This window comes from Mesoplodon densirostris, chromosome 4 (assembly GCF_025265405.1).
Source record: "Mesoplodon densirostris isolate mMesDen1 chromosome 4, mMesDen1 primary haplotype, whole genome shotgun sequence".
Lineage (NCBI taxonomy): Eukaryota > Metazoa > Chordata > Mammalia > Artiodactyla > Ziphiidae > Mesoplodon > Mesoplodon densirostris.
In genome coordinates, this window is record NC_082664.1 from 118469536 (window position 1) to 118489896 (window position 20361).

Consider the following 20361-nt stretch of genomic DNA (forward strand, 5'->3'; position numbering starts at 1 on the left):
CTCCTTAAAAAAAAAGTATCAAGGTCATAAAAGGTAAGGAAAGACCAAGAAACTGTCATGCATTAGAAGAGATAAGGGAGACTTGACAACTAAAAGCAATGTAGTATCCTGGTTTGGATAATGGAATGGAAAAGGAATATTAGTGGGAAAACTGGTGAAATACAAATAAAGTCTGCAGTTTGTCTGAAATATTGTACCAATGTTAATTTCTTAGCTTGACAAATGTGCCATGGTTATGTAAGATGTTAACATTAGGGGGAAAAGGATGAAGGGTATACAGCAGTGATTCTTAATAGGAGCAATTTTGCCCCATGGGGGCATTTGGCAATGTCTAAAGACATTTTTGATTGTTACAGCCGGGGTATGGTACTGGCATCTATAGATAGAGACCAGGGATGCTGCTTAACATCCTGTATAGCACTGGACAATCCCCACAACAAAGGTTTAGCCAGTCCAAAATGTCAGTAAGGCTGAGGCTGAGAAACACTGGCATAAAGGAACTCTATGCATTATCTGTGAAACTCCTCTGTAAATCTAAAATTATTTCAAAATAAAAAGTTAAAAATATATCCAAATCCAATCATTTCTCATCAATTTCCTAGTCTAAGACACCACTAACCCTCAACTAGATTTTTAAAGAGAGCCTCCTAACTGATCTTCTAGTTTTTACTCTTCACCTCTTTAGACTACTTTCAACACAGTAGCCAGAGTGAAGTTTTTAAAGCATAAATCTGATCACGTCACTTTGCTCAAAAACCTGTAATGGTTTCCATCTCAAAAAATAAACACCCAAGTCCTTCCAATGTTCTACAGGCTCTATGTAATCTGGACCCAGTTATCTCTCCACTTTGTTTCTCCACAAAGTAGAAACCACTTTCTACTCTTCTATTCACTCCAGTCCAGGCACACTGACCTCCTAGTGTTCTGGGAATACACCAAGCACACCTCTGCTTCAGGGCCAGTGCAAACTGTTTCTTAGACCTAGTGTGCTCCTGATTACCTCCATCTTTCAAGCCTTTGCTCACTCCTCACCAAGTCTTTCCCAGACATCCTTTTTAAAAGTGCACACACCCCTTGGCATACCTACCCCTCTTGCCTGCTTTATTTTTCTCCACAGTACCTATCTATCACCTTCTAATACTGTATAACAAGTTACTTATTTTGTTTAATGTCTGTCTCACACGCTCTAGAATGTAAGATCCGCGAGGGCAGGGATTTTTGTCTGTTTGGTTCACTACTATAACCTCTGCACCTAGAACAATGCCTAGCATGCACCTAATGCTCAACAAACATTTGTTAAATGAATGATACACCTTTGAAGTCCTAAATTTAATATCCCAGTGTCGTTCTACCACTTTTCATCATTACTGCATTTTCTTTCTTATCTCCTTACTTGAGAACACTATGGTTTGGAGAAGAAAGAATGGGTATTGGATCCTGGTTGTATCACTTGATAGGGTGTGTCTCTCTGGATATGTAACTTAACCTTTCTAATCCTCAATTTCTTCATCTGAAGGAGAATGACAAAGGGATGGATGTAAGGTTAATAACACTTATGTTAGGATTAGAAATAAGGTATTAAAGTATCTAGCACATAGTAGGTAATCCATAAGTAAAAGCTAATATTTTTGCTCCCCCTTTACTAGTTCTTCGGCTTCACACTGACCTCTAACTTTCACGCCCTTCATTTTCTCCCAGTTGAATCACCCCTTCTATGATTCCTGCTTATGAACCAACCTGGACTCCACAGTTCATTTCAGTCACAGTCCTTAACATCATTAATTTCCTCAACCAATTGCCCTTTAGGTATCTCTACCGAGCAGGCATCTGTAAAGCAGTGGGTAACAGCCTGGGCTCTAGAATTGACCCACCAGGGTTTGAACACCAGCTGTTCATCTTACAATCAAGGAGATAACAACAGTACCTACCTTATGAGCTCTTGTGAGTATTAAATGGTTTCTTCAGCTGTACATACCCAGAGTGATCAGTGCTGGAGAAAAATCAAACCATGCAAATTGGTATCCCTACAAATCCAAGGTCTACAACCTCAAGTGGGTCCTCAATGCTACCTAACAATCCTTTTTCATTATCCTAGTCGTGAGTCTGTCTGTCTGACTCTCCCCCCCAACATCATTCCCTTGGAAGCTGTTATACAACTTACACTCTCTTTTTAAAGAACCCCTATTCTACCATGTTCCCCATCATTCTAAGCAGGTACTCAAAAATGATATAAGACACATCAACTCGTTCTCCTTCCTGCCCCTATCATTTAGAAACTTATTTACAGTGCCTCCAACTTCACCTCCTTCGTTTCTGCTCAATGAAAAAGGAAAATCGGGCTTCCCTGGTGGCGCAGTGGTTGAGAGTCCACCTGCCGATGCAGGGGACATGGGTTCGTGCCCCGGTCCGGGAAGATCCCACATGCCGCGAGCGGCTGGGCCCGTGAGCCATGGCCGCTGAGCCTGTGCGTCTGGAGCCTGTGCTCCACAACGGGAGAGGCCACAACAGTGAGAGGCCCGTGTACCGCAAAAAAAAAAAAGAAAATCATCTCCTACCCAAGGCCAACTTCTCTACCTATGCCTTGGACCCCATCCCCTCCTACTGTCTCCAAATCCTTGGCTCCATCAATCACCTCTGTCCCCCATCTCTCCGCCTCCCCAACACCACTTCAATTTCTCCCCTCCACTGGTGCTTTCCAATAAAGCACATAAACATGCCCAAGATCCTCTTAATTTAAAAAAGGGCGAGGGGCCTCCCTGGTGGCGCAAGTGGTTAAGAGTCCGCCTGCCGATGCAGGGGATACGGGTTCGTGCCCCGGTCTGGGAGGATCCCATATGCCGCGGAGCGGCTGGGCCCGTGAGCCATGGCCGCTGGGCCTGCGCATCCGGAGCCTGTGCTCCGCAACGGGAGAGGCCACAACAGTGAGAGGCCCACATACCGCAAAAAGAAAAAAATAAAATAAAAAATAAAAAAATAAAAAAGGGCGAGAAGGAGTAAACTTCCCTAAATCCCCTGCATCTCCCTTCACGTACACTATTTGTTCAGTCCTTTGTTGAAAACACTGTATCCCTCTCTATTAGCTACCTTCCTACCCTGTCATTGACTCTTCAACCCCCTTACCCCCAAAGCACTACAATATAGCTACCTGCTCTAGCTGAAGTTACAAATGACTTAATCACCAAGTTTCAGGGACTTTTTTCAGTTATCTTACTTGGCCTTTTCATGGCAGGATACAGTATTGTCCACTCCTAATCCTTGAAATATTCTTCTCCCTCAGCTTCTGTGACAATTCTCGCATAGTTCGTTTTTTTCAGCTTTGGTCTGTCTGGCACAGATGTTTGGCTTCTCTTAGTTGTCTGCCCCATTCAGTAGCTCACCACAGAAATATGGGAATCATGCTAAATCTTCAATCTTGCTCAACTCTGTAGTCTGATTACCCTGTCCTGTTGATAATACTTCCTAAACCTCTTATACATCCACCCCTCTTCTACATATCTCATCATTTCTCATCAGGAATGGCTTCCTAACTGGTCTTGCTTCCAGTTTTGCCCTTCTCTAATCCAGCATTCACCACACTGCCTAGAACACAAATATGATTCTATCACAGCATAATTTTTCCCCCACTAAATCCTCACAGCCTTCAGGACAAAGTTAAAGCTCCTTAGTTTGGTTCATAAGGCATTCAGTGATTTGGCTTCTTATCACTTCATCAGCCCCTGTTCTAAAACTCTGCTGTCCACTTGTGCCTACTGAGTACTTGAACATGGCTAGACGCAACTGAGATGTGGTATAAGTATAAAATACATACCAGATTCTGAAGACTTAGTATGAAAAAGAGAATGTCAAATATCTCAGTAATGCGTTTTTATAGTGATTACAGATTGAAATAAAATTTTAGATATATCAGCTTAAATAAAATATATTACTAAAATTAATTTCACCTTTTCCTTTTTTAACGTGGTTAACAGAAGATTTTAAAATATATATGTGAATTACATTTGTGACTTGTATTATTATATTTATACAGAACAGCACTGGTCTAGAATGTCCTTTCCCTTTTTCGAACCTAGTTAACTGCTATCTATTTTTGAAGATTAGCTCAGGTAACCCACTAAGATGCATTTCAGGACATGCCCCTCCCAAGACCCCAAGGCTTAGTCAACTACCCCTCCTGCTCTGTGCTTCCATCCATAGGAATCTGCTTACACCTGTTATATATCACTCCACATTATAATTATTGGTTATCAGCTATCTTCTCCTAAACTATATGCTCCTTGCAAAAAGGCATATCATTCTACATATACTCAGGGCTTACCACCATGTTTACCACTTAAAAGGCACTCAAAATATTTGCTGAACAAATGTGAACTATCTATTCCTGGCCTGAAAGTTACTAGAATTTCTCCAAGGAAAACAGACCAGCAAAGAAGGAGTCTAGACTTTCCCAAGAGCTCCAGTAATGAAAGGATCAGAACAAAGGTAGGGAGTAGGAATTAAAGTAAAGAGAAGGTCAATAAGAAAATAAAGCTCATCACACACAACCACCTCTTACAGTGAAAACAGGAATTTGCAGCAGTGAAATGGAGCCTTGAACTCAACTTGGCATGCTAGGGGCCACAGTTTGGTTCCTAAATTACTCAAATAACCCATCCAACAAAAGAGTATGATTTGGCAGGTTTCAACACAAACAGCTAGAGCCCAGCACCTGTTCCACTTAAACAGAGCATCATTACAGTTAAAAACAACAACAAATCTCTCTTATGAAGCAAACACTAATCTCATGGTGCTTCACCATGGAGCAATTTAGAAGAGTTATTATATGAAATGTGCCAAAGCATGAATTTATGGATGATGCTTATTTGGCAAATATGGTTGGCACTGCTAGATGTTGAAAAACATGTATGCAAATAAGCAAATAAAAATTTTAAGCTCTCAGACTTAAATATTTACATTATCATAAATGTACAAAGATAAATGTTTATATGAGAACACATACAACACATTCCAGGAACACATTTTTTAATGTGATTGTCAGGAACAGTTATGAAGTGGCATTATTTCTTTATGGGCCTCAGGGTAGACTCTTAAAAATGACTTCTGACAAGAATGTTAATGGGGTACAAAAATTATGGAGGAAGTTTTTCTGTACTATCTCTGGGTAAAATGAATAGTCACAGTATCATAATAGTTCAAAGCAATCTTATCTTTTCCTTTCACCAAAATACTCTTCTTCCCATCCTGGAACCCAGCCAAACATAAATGTCAAACCATAAATGTACGGGGGCGGGGAAGGGATGAAGAAGAGGACCACACATCAAAAAGGCTTAGAGAAAATAATTTGACATTTTTTTCCCCACATAATATAGTCATGTTAGAGTCTCCAAAAATAAAGACATGATAAAATATTTCCCCTCTTCCCCTCTGACAGTTTTGGAAAGATGTTTGTTTTTTTCACATAGTTTGTGAGTTGGTCATAGCCAAAACTCACTAGCAATGGTATGAATTCTGCTTCCATTGTTAACTGTTAATCTCTGGGTCGAGGCTACAACTCCCATCTCTGAAGTCAAGAAAATGTACCATACTTGCCATTACAGTTTACTAAACGAGTCACCGAAGAGAAGTGCCAGGCACTTCAGAAATTAGAGTAGTCAGTGGACTGAGCTATCTAGAAATGTTCTGAGATTATAGAGAAGCCATCATGAAGCAAGTATTCAAGATTGCTCATGGAAACTTTTACCCTTGTGTATAATTCACGGTTTTCATTTCTACACTGCAGAGAGCAATATGGGTTCTCCGACTATACACATTACCACATCATTTCATTTATCAGAGGAAAAAAGAAGAAAAGAAAAAAAGGCATTGTGGCTGAACAAAAATCAAGAGGTAGGCCCCAAAACAGAATCCTCAAGGCAATCCCAATTCAGGTGAAAAGCTGTGGACATACATCATACAATGACCTAAAAATAGCCTTTCATGTAAATCTCCAAGTATTTAATTCAACGTATAATCTTACCACATTTAACAGAGGCAGAAGAAAAATGTATTAGGTTTTCTATAACAAGGCCAGTAAAGATGAAATCATAGTTTTCCTCTAACTCGTCACTATCCCCTCAACCCCAACCTTGCAATAACTCCATTCCACAGCTCTCAAATTCCTAAACGGGGATCTTAAAAAACACAACGTATTGCAAAAAAGTTAACATTTAAAGGTGGGAGGGCTCCTCTTTCCTGTTGCTCTCAGCAGTCTTTAATGCAGTCAAAGGACGAAAAAACGAAATCAAGCTCTCAGACGGATGGTGCAGGCAACAGGGAGGGGGTAGAGAAGGGGCTCAGACGGCAAGTCCTCAACGCGGGAGGGGAGAAAAGTTGCAAGAACGGACGAGTCAAAGGGCGAAAGAGAAACAAAACTGACCCAACGAACCACTCAAAATCCCCCCAAAACCGAGGAAACCGGCACGTTAGGGGCTCACAAACCGTAGAGCGAAGTGAGCAGGCAAAGAGTCACCAGGTTTCACCCTGGCGCTGCTGGCCAGGCTGCGCCGGATCCTCCCGGGTTTGGAGGTGGAGGTCCGTGCAGACTTAGCAGGAGCGAAAGGAGTCCTTCCTGCCCCAGCCTCACCGCGTCCGGCTCCTCCAGGATTCACTTTCCCCAGCAGCCTTCCAGCCGCGCCCGGGGGCGTCCCTCGCCGCCAGGTCCCAACTTTCCCTCCTCTGGGGGGCGCCGAGCTGCCGGGGCCGCCGCCGCCACAGCCACCGAGAGAGGGGGCGGGAGCGGGGGCGCTTGGGGGCGCGCGGCGCCAGCGGGCTCCGGGGGCGACAGGGCGCGGGGGTGGCCGTGGCCGGAGAGCCCGCGCCGGGCCGGACGCACCGGCCGCCAAAGCCCCCGCGGCGGCGCCACCCAGACCCCACGCCGCCCCGCCCGGATTCCCCCAGGTCAGCCCCCTCACCCCGCGGCGACCCAGGTCCCACAAGCCGGCGCGAGAGGAGAAGGGAAAGGAGGCGACGTGGGCAACCTTGCCCCAGTTACCTGAGGGGCTCACACGCCGCCGCGGTGACTACCTTCGCCGGCCGTCCAGTACCCTTCCTGGTGACCGCGGCCGCCACCGCCGAGCAACTGACACTGACTAACAACAACTAACTAACTACTAGCCGCCGCCGAGTCCACTGCGCGCTCCCTGCCGCCCGTAGACCGCCCGGCCCACCAGCCTGCCCGCCTCCTCCCAGCCCGGCGCGCCGCCCCTCCGCGCGCTCACTCGCTGCCGCGCTCCTTGAGCGAACACGCGCGCGCGCGCACGAGGCCACGGCCCTCTCCCAGTCTCTCCTCAGCCCCGAAGGAGGAGTCACCATGAGGCCCCTCCTCTCGCGTCCCTACCTTCAGAGGAAGAGACCTAGAGAGCGTCTGATTGGCTGAGGGAGGCGTGGCCAAAGGAAGAGGGCGGGACGACCAGGACCTTGGGCCGGCGTGAAGGGAAATTTCAGTTCAATTACGTACCAGGGGAAAAAAGGGAACGAAGTATTGGTCCATTTGGTGCCTAAGCCCCTTAGGTCTGCCTACCGTCGAATATAGGATATGTGTCTTCAAGGATTCCAGCACGTAGTAATAACCAATTTAAGTCCCAATACTTTCTGCAGGCCTTAGCAATGTAAAAAACTACATCTCCCAGAAACCTCCGCGAAAATAAGTCTCACCTTGCGTAATCACGTAGTCCTTCGCCTCCTTTGAACAAAATAATCCCTCCATTTTTCTGAAGGTATGGGGAATAGTATTCCATTTTTCTCCTCACCAGAACAGCCTTAAGTGCTGCGATTAGAGAAGTTACCTATGGGAAGGTGGTTAAGCGATTAGGTAAAGGGAAAGAAAAGACATCAAAATAAAGTACTGCGGAGGAATTTTTGTCAAGCTGTGAGGCGACGCAGTGAGAAGAGTGAAGGCGATTGAGAGGGGCTCAGGGAATTGTCCCCTGTGCCAGGGACTTTCTTTAGGCCCCAGGCCCCTGCCTACCCCTGTCGTCAGCAGGTCAGTAAGCAAGGCGAGCTTGGGGGTGGCCACAGTGGATGTGCCCTTCACCCCTTGAAGATCATCCCTCTTTTGCTGTTATTGGTTTGTCTCGGTTTGAGGCCGACTGAATGGGGGCGCCTCACTTCCGGTTGGGGGAGGGGAGGAAGGCCATTCTGGGGGAGGGGGGAACATAACTCACTTCCTGTGGGGGTAGGGTGATGGGTTGGGGTGTCCAACCCACTTCCTGTGCCGGCGAGGGCTTGAAAAAGGTGATTCTTGGTGCCATATGCATAGACGGTATCTTAAAGCTTTGGGATTGTGTCTTACGTGAAAAGTTAGGTTATTCCACGAAGCTGTGCTAGTCACCAGCCTCCAGTCAGAATTTATGTGACTTTTGGTTCCATGTGTAAGAGGACAGTTTTCTCCCCAACAGAATTTTCTTAATGCGTTATTCAAAGAATTCGAAACCCCTTGTTAAAACTCTTTACTAGTCTCTACAATACGACATGCTTTCTTGTGTGACTCATGAATTGCCCACCCCTTCTCCCTTACTCAAGTCCAACCTTGACTTAGTGAGGTTTAGGGGTGTTCTCTGCCTTGACATGCCACAGGAACTCTGTAGCTACTCTTAAGGAGGTCGTTTATTACAGGACTCAATATTTTACATAAATTATGAAGCATTTTCACCTTATCGGAGTGAAAATATCATACTGAAGTACTCAATTATTTGATGTTACCTTAACTGATGTGATCGGGATCTTAAATCCTTAGACCTGTTGATTTTAGGCCACAGGTTCTGCCCTGGGCCTGAAAACAACTTCCTCAGCTTTAAAAATTCTTATAGGTAACTTACATGTAACAACTGTGAAAGTTGCACTGTAGTACATTTTCCCCCTTTGTGATTTAATTAAATTCAGCACCGATTAAAAAATGGTGTCTGCACTTTGTAGTTTTAAGGCATGGTGCAGGGATCATGAGATTCAGCTCAGATTTTAAGGAGGGGGAAAATTTGGCTCACAAAGGACGAAAGATGAATACCAGAATTTTCTGTTTTTCCTGTATTCTCAATGTTTTATAAGAAACTATACATAAAGTGGTAATGAACAGTCAACAGTTTGATTTCTTGGCTTCTGTTTTCAAGTACCACAGTACTTGGTAAGTTGGGGTGGGGAGGGTACTGAAGGAATCAGTCTATTTGGAGTTTATGAAATCTCAACAACTTCAGTAATTTTAGAATATCAAGTGAACTGTAATGTCTTTCAAGAATTTTTAAAAGAATAAGGCCTGTGTATTTTTTCCTTTGGGGCTGTCACCTAATCTACCCTCAGAATTTGCAATTGTTTTAATTCTGGTTCTTTTCGAAAGCTAGTTTGTTTAGAGTTTATTAGAAAATGTGATTTAAACTAAAATGTTTAAACAACTGTAACTTAAATGTTACAGTAAGGAAAAAATATATGTTTTAACTTTCTATAGACATTAAAAAAAAAGAAACCCAAAAAATTAAGACCCTAAAATCAGGGAGTTATCTTTTGAAGGACTATAGAATTTCTGCAGAAATTGAAAAGGCAAGACACAATTATGTCTGTGTTGTTATTAATAGAAGGTTAGGGACATGTAGACTGCCTCAAGCAACTATTAATTGATTAGAAAGTGTTCATTATCTTCTATATTAGTGTAATATAGAAGAATATATGATATGATCACCCTGACAAATTAAACTATTAAACTACAGTATTAAGAATTACTGAAGTGAGTAAAGATTGTGGAACTAAATGAAATAGATAGAGAAAAGATAGTTAAAATATTGATTGAGATACAGCAGTATTGCCTTTAGGAAATTATCTTTGGAAAGCAAAGGAGTTTTTAAAATTGGTCTTTATACTATTCCAGGGAAGAAATGCAGTATAATAGAAATAAGAAAACTTGTTGCAGCTGAGAGACCTGAGCAGCTTGAAGAACTGTCTGTTCAGAAGAAAGCAATTTTTAAAGCACATATTTGCAAAAAGATGTTTTGTGATAACAGGCAGTTATTCATTGGTTCCGTCAAAGAAGAAATATTAGAAAAGCTTGTGAAAAATAGAGGGAAGTTGATGGAACCTGCTTTTATTCTCTTTCAAAGTGTTTCTGTAGAGAGGCTTGCTGTCTTCTGAAGGCTTTTTTTTTCCCCCCTTAATGTTCTTTGTTGCAGTTTTCTTTGCATGTTCTAATAGAAACATACTATCAAAATTAGAAAAGTAAAGACTTTTGTAAGTGTACTCTGTTACTTCTTTAAGTAAATGAATTTGAGGTTTTCATTTCATTCCTTGTCATCAATAATAAAGAGATTGTCCATTTTTTTCAGAATATTTAGATTAGACAACCATTTTCATTTCCAAAAAGCAGTCATTGGATATACCGCTCACAGCTCACAACAGTTTGAAATATTAAAACAGTAGGTCAAAATTCTGGATTCCATCTCACTGAAATTTGATTACCCACGAAGTACTAGATGCTATCTATAATGCAAAGGGGTCTTTTCATTCTTTTGTCTACCTACCTTTTAAAAATCATGCTATTGTTTTATAACTATTGCTTTTTTGTATGTTTGTTGTTTTGGTAGTTGCTTGTTTTTGCCATGGGGTTGAGTGTTAAAGAGAATATGCTAACAACATGAATGGTTTTTAAACCTACTGTTCTGCTGTCTTTATTTCAGGGCCTTCAAGAGTATTCAAACGAGAATACCCCTTACGTGATTTTTCATTATTTCAAGAAAAGTTTATTGAGTGCTTACTGTATACTAGTCTCTGTTTTAGGTACTTGGAATACATCAGTGAATACAGACAAATATCCATATTCTCTTGGAGTTTACTCTCTAGTTTCCAAATCAAAACTGGAATTTTGCTCCCTGGATATTCCTAAATAAGCTCTATAGTGTGATCATTGTTCAAACTGATCAAGAAACAGCCCTAAGCTTGATCTCTCTTGGTCTTGATCTCTAAGCCATTCTAAACCCAGTTTTGAATATTTCAGTCTAATTTTTCTCCAGACCATTAAAGCCCCTGTGTTAAATATTCAACCCTTTTCTTTGATGCATGCATCATGACCCTACCATTCTAGCCTCCTTTGTTCACAAATAAAAGTGAACAATGGGGAAAATATGGGATCAGACAGGCCTGGGTTCAAAAGTGATGTCTACATTTTACTAGCTGAGCTTCTTACTAGCTTGGTAACCTCTAACAATTTACTTGACCTCTGTGAGCCTCACTTGCCATAAACTTAAATGAGGTTATTTGGTGGATCAAGTATATTATATGTAAATCATCTGGCACAATGCCTGATGTTAGCAGCTTAATGAATGCTGTTATTTTTTCCCCTAGTTTGCTTCTGTTATTCTAGCTATGGGGATTTGCCTACATGTCTGTTTTAAGCCTTACATATTCCCCAAAGTATGGGGATGCAGTGCTAGAATTATTCAAATTCATCCTTCCCCAGTCTCAGTGAGCTAAGCATGCTCACTTAGCTGTCAAGAGTTCATTTTTTGTTCCTTGTGGAAGGAGAAATCACTAATTTCCATCATTACTTTAGATAATAAGCATAATAGAAAAGTTTCAAGAAAAGGTTAAGGAATCACTAAAGTAATTTGAATTGTTAAAGGAAGACTTTTTGAATCATTCTTCTAAACCTATTTAAATACTAAGCCTAATATTCAAGACTCTTCTGTCATTACCCACCTACACATTCCTAACTAGATTGGTCTCTGAAAAAAAAAATTCTATACAGTATCCAGCCTTTTCTATCTTTTTTCATGCTATTCTCTGTGTGGAACACCTTCTCTTTTCCTGGGAATCCTTATCTATCAGAATGCCACCTTCTTTGTGGCCCTTTCTCAAGTACCACCTTCAGCTTCAAGAAGTATTGTCTGATGTCTGTCCTCTTCTCTGTCCATTCTCCCAACCATATGTGTGTCTGTTGACCCTCCAGAGCATTTTGTACTTTTCTTATGGCATTTAATATACAGTGCTACTGCTGTTGTTGTATGTTTCTGTTGTTACTGTACTGTCATATGTAGAGTTTATGAACTGTCATAAAAGTCTGCAGACTATAACATATTCCTATCTGTGTCTGCTGTCAAACCTAGCACAACGCCATTCACATCATAAGTATTCAGTAAATATTTGTGGAGTTGAATTGGCAGTTGGGGTAGATGAAACTGATCAATAACGTTTGTCCACTATTTATAGCCAGTAGTAAACACAGTGACACATGTACAGTAGACACTCAAAGATCTGCTGAATGAAAGGATAAGTAATTCTCCCATTTGTGAGCATAGGGTATCAATATATTGAGCATATATTAAACACCTACTATATGATGAGACCTATGAGAACTGATCCCTGCCCTCAATTTAATTGGAAAGAACTAAGTGGTAATTAATACGTACAGATTCTGAAGACTGAAGGTGTTTGAGTGAAGGTGAGGTAGGGAGTCAGTGTAGAGTTGTTTGCATTTTGAGAGGTATCCCAGGCTGTCTGAACTCAGAAACAGAATAGATTTAGGTACCAAGAGATACTTAACTTGCAGTTCCACTCCTACTTACATACCCAAGAGAATTAGAAATGTTTTCACACAAAAACTTTTCCCCAAATGTTCCTAGCAGCATTATTCATAAGAGCCAAAAAATGGAAACAGACCAAATGTGCATCAATTGGTGAATGAATAAACAAAAGGTAGTATAGTCATATGGTGGAAAATATTCATCAATAAAAAGGAATAGAGTATTGATACATGCTATAAAATGGATGAATCTTGAAAATATTACACTAAAGTGAAAGAAGCCAGACACAAAAGGCCACATACTGTATGATTCCATTTATATGCAATGTCTAGAATAGGCAAATCCATAGAGACAGAAAGTATATTAGTGTGCCAGGGAGTGGAGGGCAGGGATGGGGAGTGACTGCTAATGTGTATGGGATTTCTTTGAGAGGATGATGAAAATGTCCTGGAATTAGATAGTGGTGATGAGTGCACAACCTTGATACTAAAATACCTTGTATACCAATATACTAAAAACCACTGAATTATACACTGAAGGGGTGAATTTAATGGTATGTGAATTATACCGTTAAAAAAGAGAGGGGGAGATACATAAACCTGAAGAATTTGGATTTTGGATGGGGCTAGAAGGAAAGCAGGAGGTGATAATTCTTTCTCAGATCCTAGAGGGAAATGTAAGTGTCTAGGTACAGGACTAAAGGTATGTTGAGTTTCAGTTGAGGATGGATGTGAAGGTTTCTGGCTATTTGTGTCTTATGAAGCAGGCAATGAGGTGAATGATTAGAGTAGAAGGGTGTTGACAAAGAAGAACAACATTTTAGGAACTTGAAGGAAGCTTCAGATTTCTTTTTGATTGGGTCAAGGATGTGGTATGTGGTCAACTTAGTTTCACTGTGAAGATCAACTAAGTTCAGATGGTGAAAGTATCGTAAGTGAGTCTGATAGCAATCACCAGTGAAGTTACTGGAGAAGATGGGAGAACAGAGACTAGACAAAAATATTATAGTTTGATTCTAAAACTATCCCCATATAATGAAAATAGTTAGATCATAATGGGAAGGAACCAAGGGCAGTGATTTGGAGAAGTCAGTACGCATGAAGTTATTCATTTGAAGAAGTACTTGAGTACCTTTTATGTGCCAGGCACTATTAAATAAAATCATAGTTACTTTCCTTATTGAATTATTTTCTTAGAATAAAGTCTTATGAGTGGGATTATTCGTTTTAAGAGTATGGGCATTTTATAGTTCTTGATACAATAGCTATATTATTTCTCTAAAAGGTTGTGCTAATTTCTGATGCCACCAGCAACATACAGCTGTGTTGTTTTAACCACAATTTCACCAGCAAAAATTTTTGGCTAATTAGATAGGCATAAAATTATTCTTCTCTTTGGTTATTGCTTCTAATATGGTTAAGTGTTTCTGTACCATGGAATTGGCATCTGTTGGAGCATGAAGGAATTCAAAGCCTTTATATTTGCTATCTCATCTGGAATAGCTTCCTTAAAGGGTATGGATTTTTAAGGACCGTAGGAATCAAACCAGCCTCTAATTTGAATCAGCTCAAAAATTACTTTAATTCAGTGGTGTTCTCCTTATTTTCTAAATGATATTCACATTTAAACTACATTTAGCCATCATTCCAATCCCCATTCAACTAACTTAATTCTCATAATTTGGTGTTGTAGGTATTAACTAACTTCACCTTGCATATGAGAAGATAGAGGCTTAGAGAGGTTAGGTCATTTGTCCAAAGTCACTTAACCAGTAAGTGACAGAGACAGGATTTGAATGCAGCCGATTATCAGTCTCAAACTCCATGATCTCTCAGTATCACTACTAAAATTTGATGGAGGCTAATGGAAACTGGAAGAGAAATCTGAAATGGACGATCAGGCACTTACTTACACATGAACATAGTGAAGCAGTTAGCAGAGAACGTTTTTTTATTTTATTTTTTTATTGGGGAGGCTATAGCACATAGACAAAGAGAGGAAGGACTCTCTTTAAGCCCAAATTTTCAAGGCCCTTTCTGTTTCTCCCTGATGAACAGCTACGTACTACTCCAAAACTATGATAGGAGCAAAGTGGGAGGAAGGGAGTAATAGGAAAGCAGCTGCCTCTAAGTATATATACATTGAGAGTCATCTGATGGTAGAAGGAACAGACGAAATGACCCTCAGAGAGGCCCACAAAGTATTCATTAACTTCTTTTTTTCAGTAACATGATAACAAGTTTAGTGAGATATTCAAAGCACAGTACATATTAGCGAAGGAAGAGAGATTCTTTCATTTTTATTCAATATAGTATGCTCACTAGACAAATTTTAGATCAGGAATATAAAACAAGAGATGCCATGTTCTAATGCTGGCTTTTAGTCAGATAAAATACCCCAATATATAGATAAGACAATTAAGGCCCAAAATTACACCAAATAAAGTCACACAATGGGCCCTATAACATAGGCCTCCTGCTTCTGAGTACATTTTGCTAAATTGAGCTAAGTGAAAACAATAATCTGTGGTTGTTTTGTAATTTGTATTATAATTTTTTATAATTTAATATGTTATTCTTAAAAGAGATCATTTCTCTTTGTGTTTTTTTGTTTGATTGTTTGTTTGTGGTACGCGGGCCTCTCACTGCTGCGGCCTCTCCTGTTGCAGAGCACAGGCTCCGGACACGCGGGCTCAGCGGCCATGGCTCACGGGCCCAGCTGCTCTGCAACATGTGAGATCTTCCCAGACCGGGGCACGAACCCGTGTCCCCTGCATCGGCAGGCGGACTCTCAACCACTGCACCACCAGGGAAGCCCTCTCTGTGTGTTTTAAAGCAACAATAATAAAGATCCACACACCAGATTACTAAATGTTTGGTGATAGGTTAGAATAAGAAGTGATACTGAAGATCAGGTTGAACCCTAATGTATCAGATAGTCCATCTGTAAATTACACCTAAATAGTATTTCTCTTTTATCACAGATTTCATTGAGGCAGGGTGGAAGACACAGATCTTTTGAAAACTATCATAGAAACATTACTCTTGAAAGATTATGACGTGTACATATGTGTATTGTATTTAAGCATTTGGAATTTTCAACAAAGCCCAGCCCTTTTTTTCCATCCCTACTCCTTTAAGTGAAACTAATACATCTTGCTTCACAAGAAATATCAATAGTATCCAGATACTCCACTTTTTTCTTTCATAGCCTCAAAATTTATATCTCCCTTCTCTTTCCATCTCCACACTTCCTTCATTCCTATACTTCATAGCTTTAATTAATGTACTCTTGACACAAAACTTTTATTTTTATTGCCAGTGATACCATAATTACTACAACTCTTTGAGAAAACAATATAGCTGTTGTGTCAGCAATAATAAAATGCTCGTATCTTGAGCCAGTATTCCACTGATAGGATTTTATTCTGAGAAAATGCTTCAAGTAAGGAAAATAGTGAAAGGGACAAAATGTTAATGGCACTGATATCTATTCTGTTTTAAAAAATGGAAACCTTCTAGATATCCAACAATAGAATAATGGTTAAGCAAATTATTACCTATTCATTCAGTAGGCTATTAGACATTCATTTTTCACAATAGCTTCTTTTAAAATATATTGAAAGATGTTGTAAGTATCTTTATGCCAAAATGAAAAAGGAGAAAAATAAATCAAGGGAAAAAAAAAGAAAAACTGATCTGATTAGTATATTTCTGAAGCATTTGTATTTTCTGTATCACAATAATTGACATTCATTGAGCACACACCAGTGTCAGGCACAACACTAAAGCAATATTATAGAAGCAGTATTGAGTAGTTAGTAAGAAAAGTGCTCTTAAGTCAAGTCCTAGCTCCATCACTTACTAGTATGTGATCTTGAAATGGGAGATAGTAACTTTATCTACATTAAGTTATTAAATCCATATAAAGTGTCTGGTACGTAGTAAGCCCTCATTAAAGTGTTTTTGTTACTAGACATTTTACAGACATCTCATTTAATCTTCACATCCTCACAACATTTATGAGATGGTGTTATTTTCATTTACATAAGAGAAAATTGAAACTCAGAATGTTTAAATAGTTTGGTCAAATAACTTGCCAAAGTCACACAGCTAATAAGCAGTAGAGTTTTGATTGAGAACCCAAGCTATGACTTCCATTCCTGGCTCTGAGGCACTAGGTTGTTGCAGACTAATCCTTTTGCCGAGAACAACATGAAAGGGTGGATTTTAAAAAAAGAAAAGGGGCTTCCCTGGTGGCGCAGTGGTTGAGAGTCCGCCTGCCAATGCAGGGGACACGGGTTTGTGCCCCGGTCCGGGAAGATCCCACATGCTGCGGAGCGGCTAGGCCCGTGAGCCATGGCCACTGAGCCTGCACGTCCAGAGCCTGTGCTCCGCAATGGGAGAGGCCACAACAGTGAGAGGCCCGCGTACCAAAAAAAAACAAAAAAAGAATAGGGAAAGCATCAGAGACCTACTGAGGCAGCCAGGACTTAAACCAAAATCGTGGAGCCAAGGGAACTTCAAAAAAGCATGCTGAGGGCTTCCCTGGTGGCGCAGTGGTTGAGAGTCCGCCTGCCAATGCAGGGGACACGGGTTCGTGCCCTGGTCCGGGACGATCCCACATGCCGTGGAGTGGCTAGGCCCGTGAGCCATGGCCACTGAGCCTGCGCTTCACAATGGGAGAGGCCACAGCAGTGAGAGGCTCGCCTACCGCAAAAAAAAGAAAGCATGCTGATGTTCTAAGCTTCTCTTTTCCCCTTGAAGAATTTGCTGAATACATGGTGCAGAACAAGAATCTATGAAATTTAGCAGAGGATTTCTGCTAGAAGTAGAGAGCCAGTAGTCTCATGGGGCTTAGTACATAAAAATTGGGAGTTTAGGTGTCCCCAGGTGGCTTGGACTGCAGGGCCAAGATCCTAGTAGGGAAGGGAAGCACCAAGAAATAATGTTGCTGCAGAGTCAGAGGCTAAGCAGAGCAGAAGGTAAGCAAGCTAAGCAGAAAATCCCTATAAAGCAGAGTGAATTTCTGTCCATCTCGTGATGTTGACAAGCAAACATTAAAATTCAGGTCCCTCCAAGGAAGAAAGGACCTATAAACACCCCAGACTCTCAATTAGCATTCCCTAGAGGACTATACCCTCTATACACAATAGACTTGAATACAAGAATAACTAGAAATAAGGAAGAATATTTCATAATTATAAAAGGGTCATTCTACCAGGGAAAATGTGAGAACTATAAATTTGTATATATCTAATTCCAATAATATGGCTTCAAAAAATATTTTTTCAAGTTCACATGGGACATTTAACAAAGTAGATCTTATGATAGACCATAAAGCAAGTCTCAACAAATTTCATCCAGAATATGTTATCTGACTACAGTTCAATTAAGTAAGAAATGTATTATAAAATAGTAGCTAGCAAACTCCCCCCAAAATGCGTTTTGAATGACCCATTTGGTCAAAAAAGAAATCACAATTAAGACACATTTGCAACAGAATAGTAATGAAAATACAGTATATCAAAATATACGTGAATCAGCTAAAGCTATACTTGATGGGAAATTTATAGCCTTAAATGCCTATACTGGAAGAGAAAAAAGTCCAAAACTAGTGATTTAAATATCATTCTCAAGAAATTAGGAAAAGAACTGCAAATTAAACCCAAAGTAAGTAGAAGAAAGGGAATTATAAAAAGTAGAAATTAATTAAATAGAAAACAAGTGCACAATAGGAAATATCTACAGAGCCAAGAGTTCACTCTTTGAAAAGATCAGTAAAATGTGTAGACCTCTAGCAATACTGATCAAGAAAAGGACATATTCAATATTAAACTCTTGATCTTTTCCCTAATTCTACATCTCCAGTCTTTCTTATTTCTATAAATCTTATCTTCATAAATATCTACTAATATCTTAATTAGAAGTCTTGGGATTGAGACACGGAGCTGGGAAAAGGGAGGCAGAGGAGGCTGAGGCAGACCTGGGCGCCGAGACCGACCAACAGACCGGCGGGGCTGGGCCACGCAGACCTGGCCCAGCGAGTCCCCCCCTGCACCATGACCTGAGCAAGGTCCCCAAGAGCCTGCCTCAGACTGGCCTGGGAGCCAGAGGCACCAGAGCAGATCCCGAATCAGGCTTTCTTCGGCTTCCTGTGAGGGCTGGCCCTTTAGAAGGTGCCTTCTTCAGCATCAGGACCAGGCAGGCCACCATGACTGAGAACTCCACATCCACCCCTGCGGCCAAGCCCAAGTGGGCCAAGGCCTCCAAGAAGTCCACAGACCACCCCAAGTATTCAGACATGATCGTGGCTGCCATCCAGGCGGGGAACTGTGCTGGCTCCTCATGCCAGTCCATCCAGAAGTACATCAAGAGCCACTACAAGGTGGGTGAGAACTCCGACTCCCAGATCAAATTGTCCATCAAGCACTTGGTCACCACTGGGGTCCTCAAGCAGACCAAAAGGTGGGTGCCTCAGGGTCTTTCAGGCTGCCCAAGAGCAACGAGCCCAAGAGGTCAGTGGCCTTCAAGAAGACAAAGAAGGAAGTCAAGAAGGTGGCCACGCCAAAGAAGGCTGCCAAGCCCAAGAAGGCTGCCTCCAAAGCCCCAAGCAAGAAGCCCAAAGCCACCCCAGTCAGGAAGGCCAAGAAGAAGCCGGCTGCCACACCCAAGAAAAGCAAAAAACCCAAGACTGTCAAAGCCAAGCCAGTCAAGGCATCCAAGCCAGTGAAGCCCAAAGCCAAGTCCAGTGCCAAGAGGGCCGGCAAGAAGAAGTGACAATGAGGCTTTCCTTGTGGACACTCCTGCCTGTCTCCTATTTTCTGTAAATACTTTTCTCCTTTCTTCTCTCTTGATCCTCATCTGCAACCCTTTGCCCCTTTCCCTTCTGACTTTATAAACAGAATTTGTATTCCTCAGAAATTAGGGAATAATTCATTTTTCCTTAACCAATTATGCAAAGACAGCAGCAGCAAATCTCGTCTCTGTAATGATGAGAATGTACTTATATTTTGTTTTGTTAATTTGTTACTAATCTGCTTATGGGTTTGGGGATTTGTGGGGGTTTGTGTGTTTTGTTTAGTTACATGGTTGGTTCACTCTGAAGGTAAAAGTTGGGGTTGGGGGGAGGGGGAGAATGGGCAAGGCAGCTTCTTGTGGCTAGATGACAGGGAGCCCAGGAATTGTACGGTTTGTAGGAGTACCTATGAGGTCATCGAGTTTTCTTTAAGTTGAGCACTGCTTGTGAGAGTTTCAGAACCTTGGCCCTGAGGAGAGGGGCGGCAGTAGCTGGACGGCAAAGGAGGAGGTGGAAAAAAACCCTCTCTAGGCTGACTTACACCTCCCAGTGGTGAGCAGTGGGGCGTCCAAATCCAGTTTCCTTCTCACTTCTGTTAGTCTTCCCCAGTAGCCTCCCTATTGTCCTAGGGACGTGGAGGAGGTTAAAGTGACAGCTGGTCCGAGAAACTGTGGCTTCTCTCAGTCAGCTGGAAACTAGCCACTGGTGGGGGGGAGTTCCTCTGGCTTCCAAAAGTCTCCTGTTAAACAGGAGTAGAAACTTTGGGGGGAGGGTGGAGAGTCAGTCAGCCGAGTACCTCAGTGTGCCCTGTTGAAACTTGGGTTTTTCCACATAACTGGATTGTATCCTAGGAGAACCTCTTTCCTTTTCCCCTGATTTTTGGTTCCCCCTGTACAAGAGGTGGGCTTTTCTTAGCAGTCTGGTGGCGCTCCAGCCCTGCCACCCACCACTTAAAAACCTCCCAACCTCTTTACTTCTGAGTCTAAGTAGTTGTAGATGGGGGAGGAGGGGGGAGGGCGGGGAGTGGACA

General features: G+C 41.6%; 2 protein-coding genes and 1 pseudogene across 11 annotated transcripts in view; 2 read left to right on the forward strand and 1 right to left on the reverse strand.

The window, feature by feature from the left end:
* PEAK1 (pseudopodium enriched atypical kinase 1) overlaps window positions 1-7173 on the reverse strand; it is a 304440-nt gene extending 297267 nt beyond the window's left edge. For 9 of the 10 annotated variants that reach the window (XM_060096958.1, XM_060096965.1, XM_060096962.1 and 6 more), the window contains exon 1: window positions 7028-7173. The gene's annotated coding sequence lies outside the window, so the exon portion shown is untranslated. Of the gene's footprint in view, window positions 1-6474; window positions 6664-7027 lie in introns of those variants that run through there. The other variant, XM_060096964.1, reaches the window with a different exon arrangement.
* A 538-nt stretch (window positions 7174-7711) lies between these two features.
* HMG20A (high mobility group 20A) overlaps window positions 7712-20361 on the forward strand; it is a 67069-nt gene continuing 54419 nt past the window's right edge. Inside the window, exon 1 of the mRNA XM_060096967.1 lies at window positions 7712-8017. The gene's annotated coding sequence lies outside the window, so the exon portion shown is untranslated. The remainder of the gene's footprint in view (window positions 8018-20361) is intronic.
* Window positions 18743-19432, forward strand: LOC132487458 (histone H1.0-like; annotated as a pseudogene).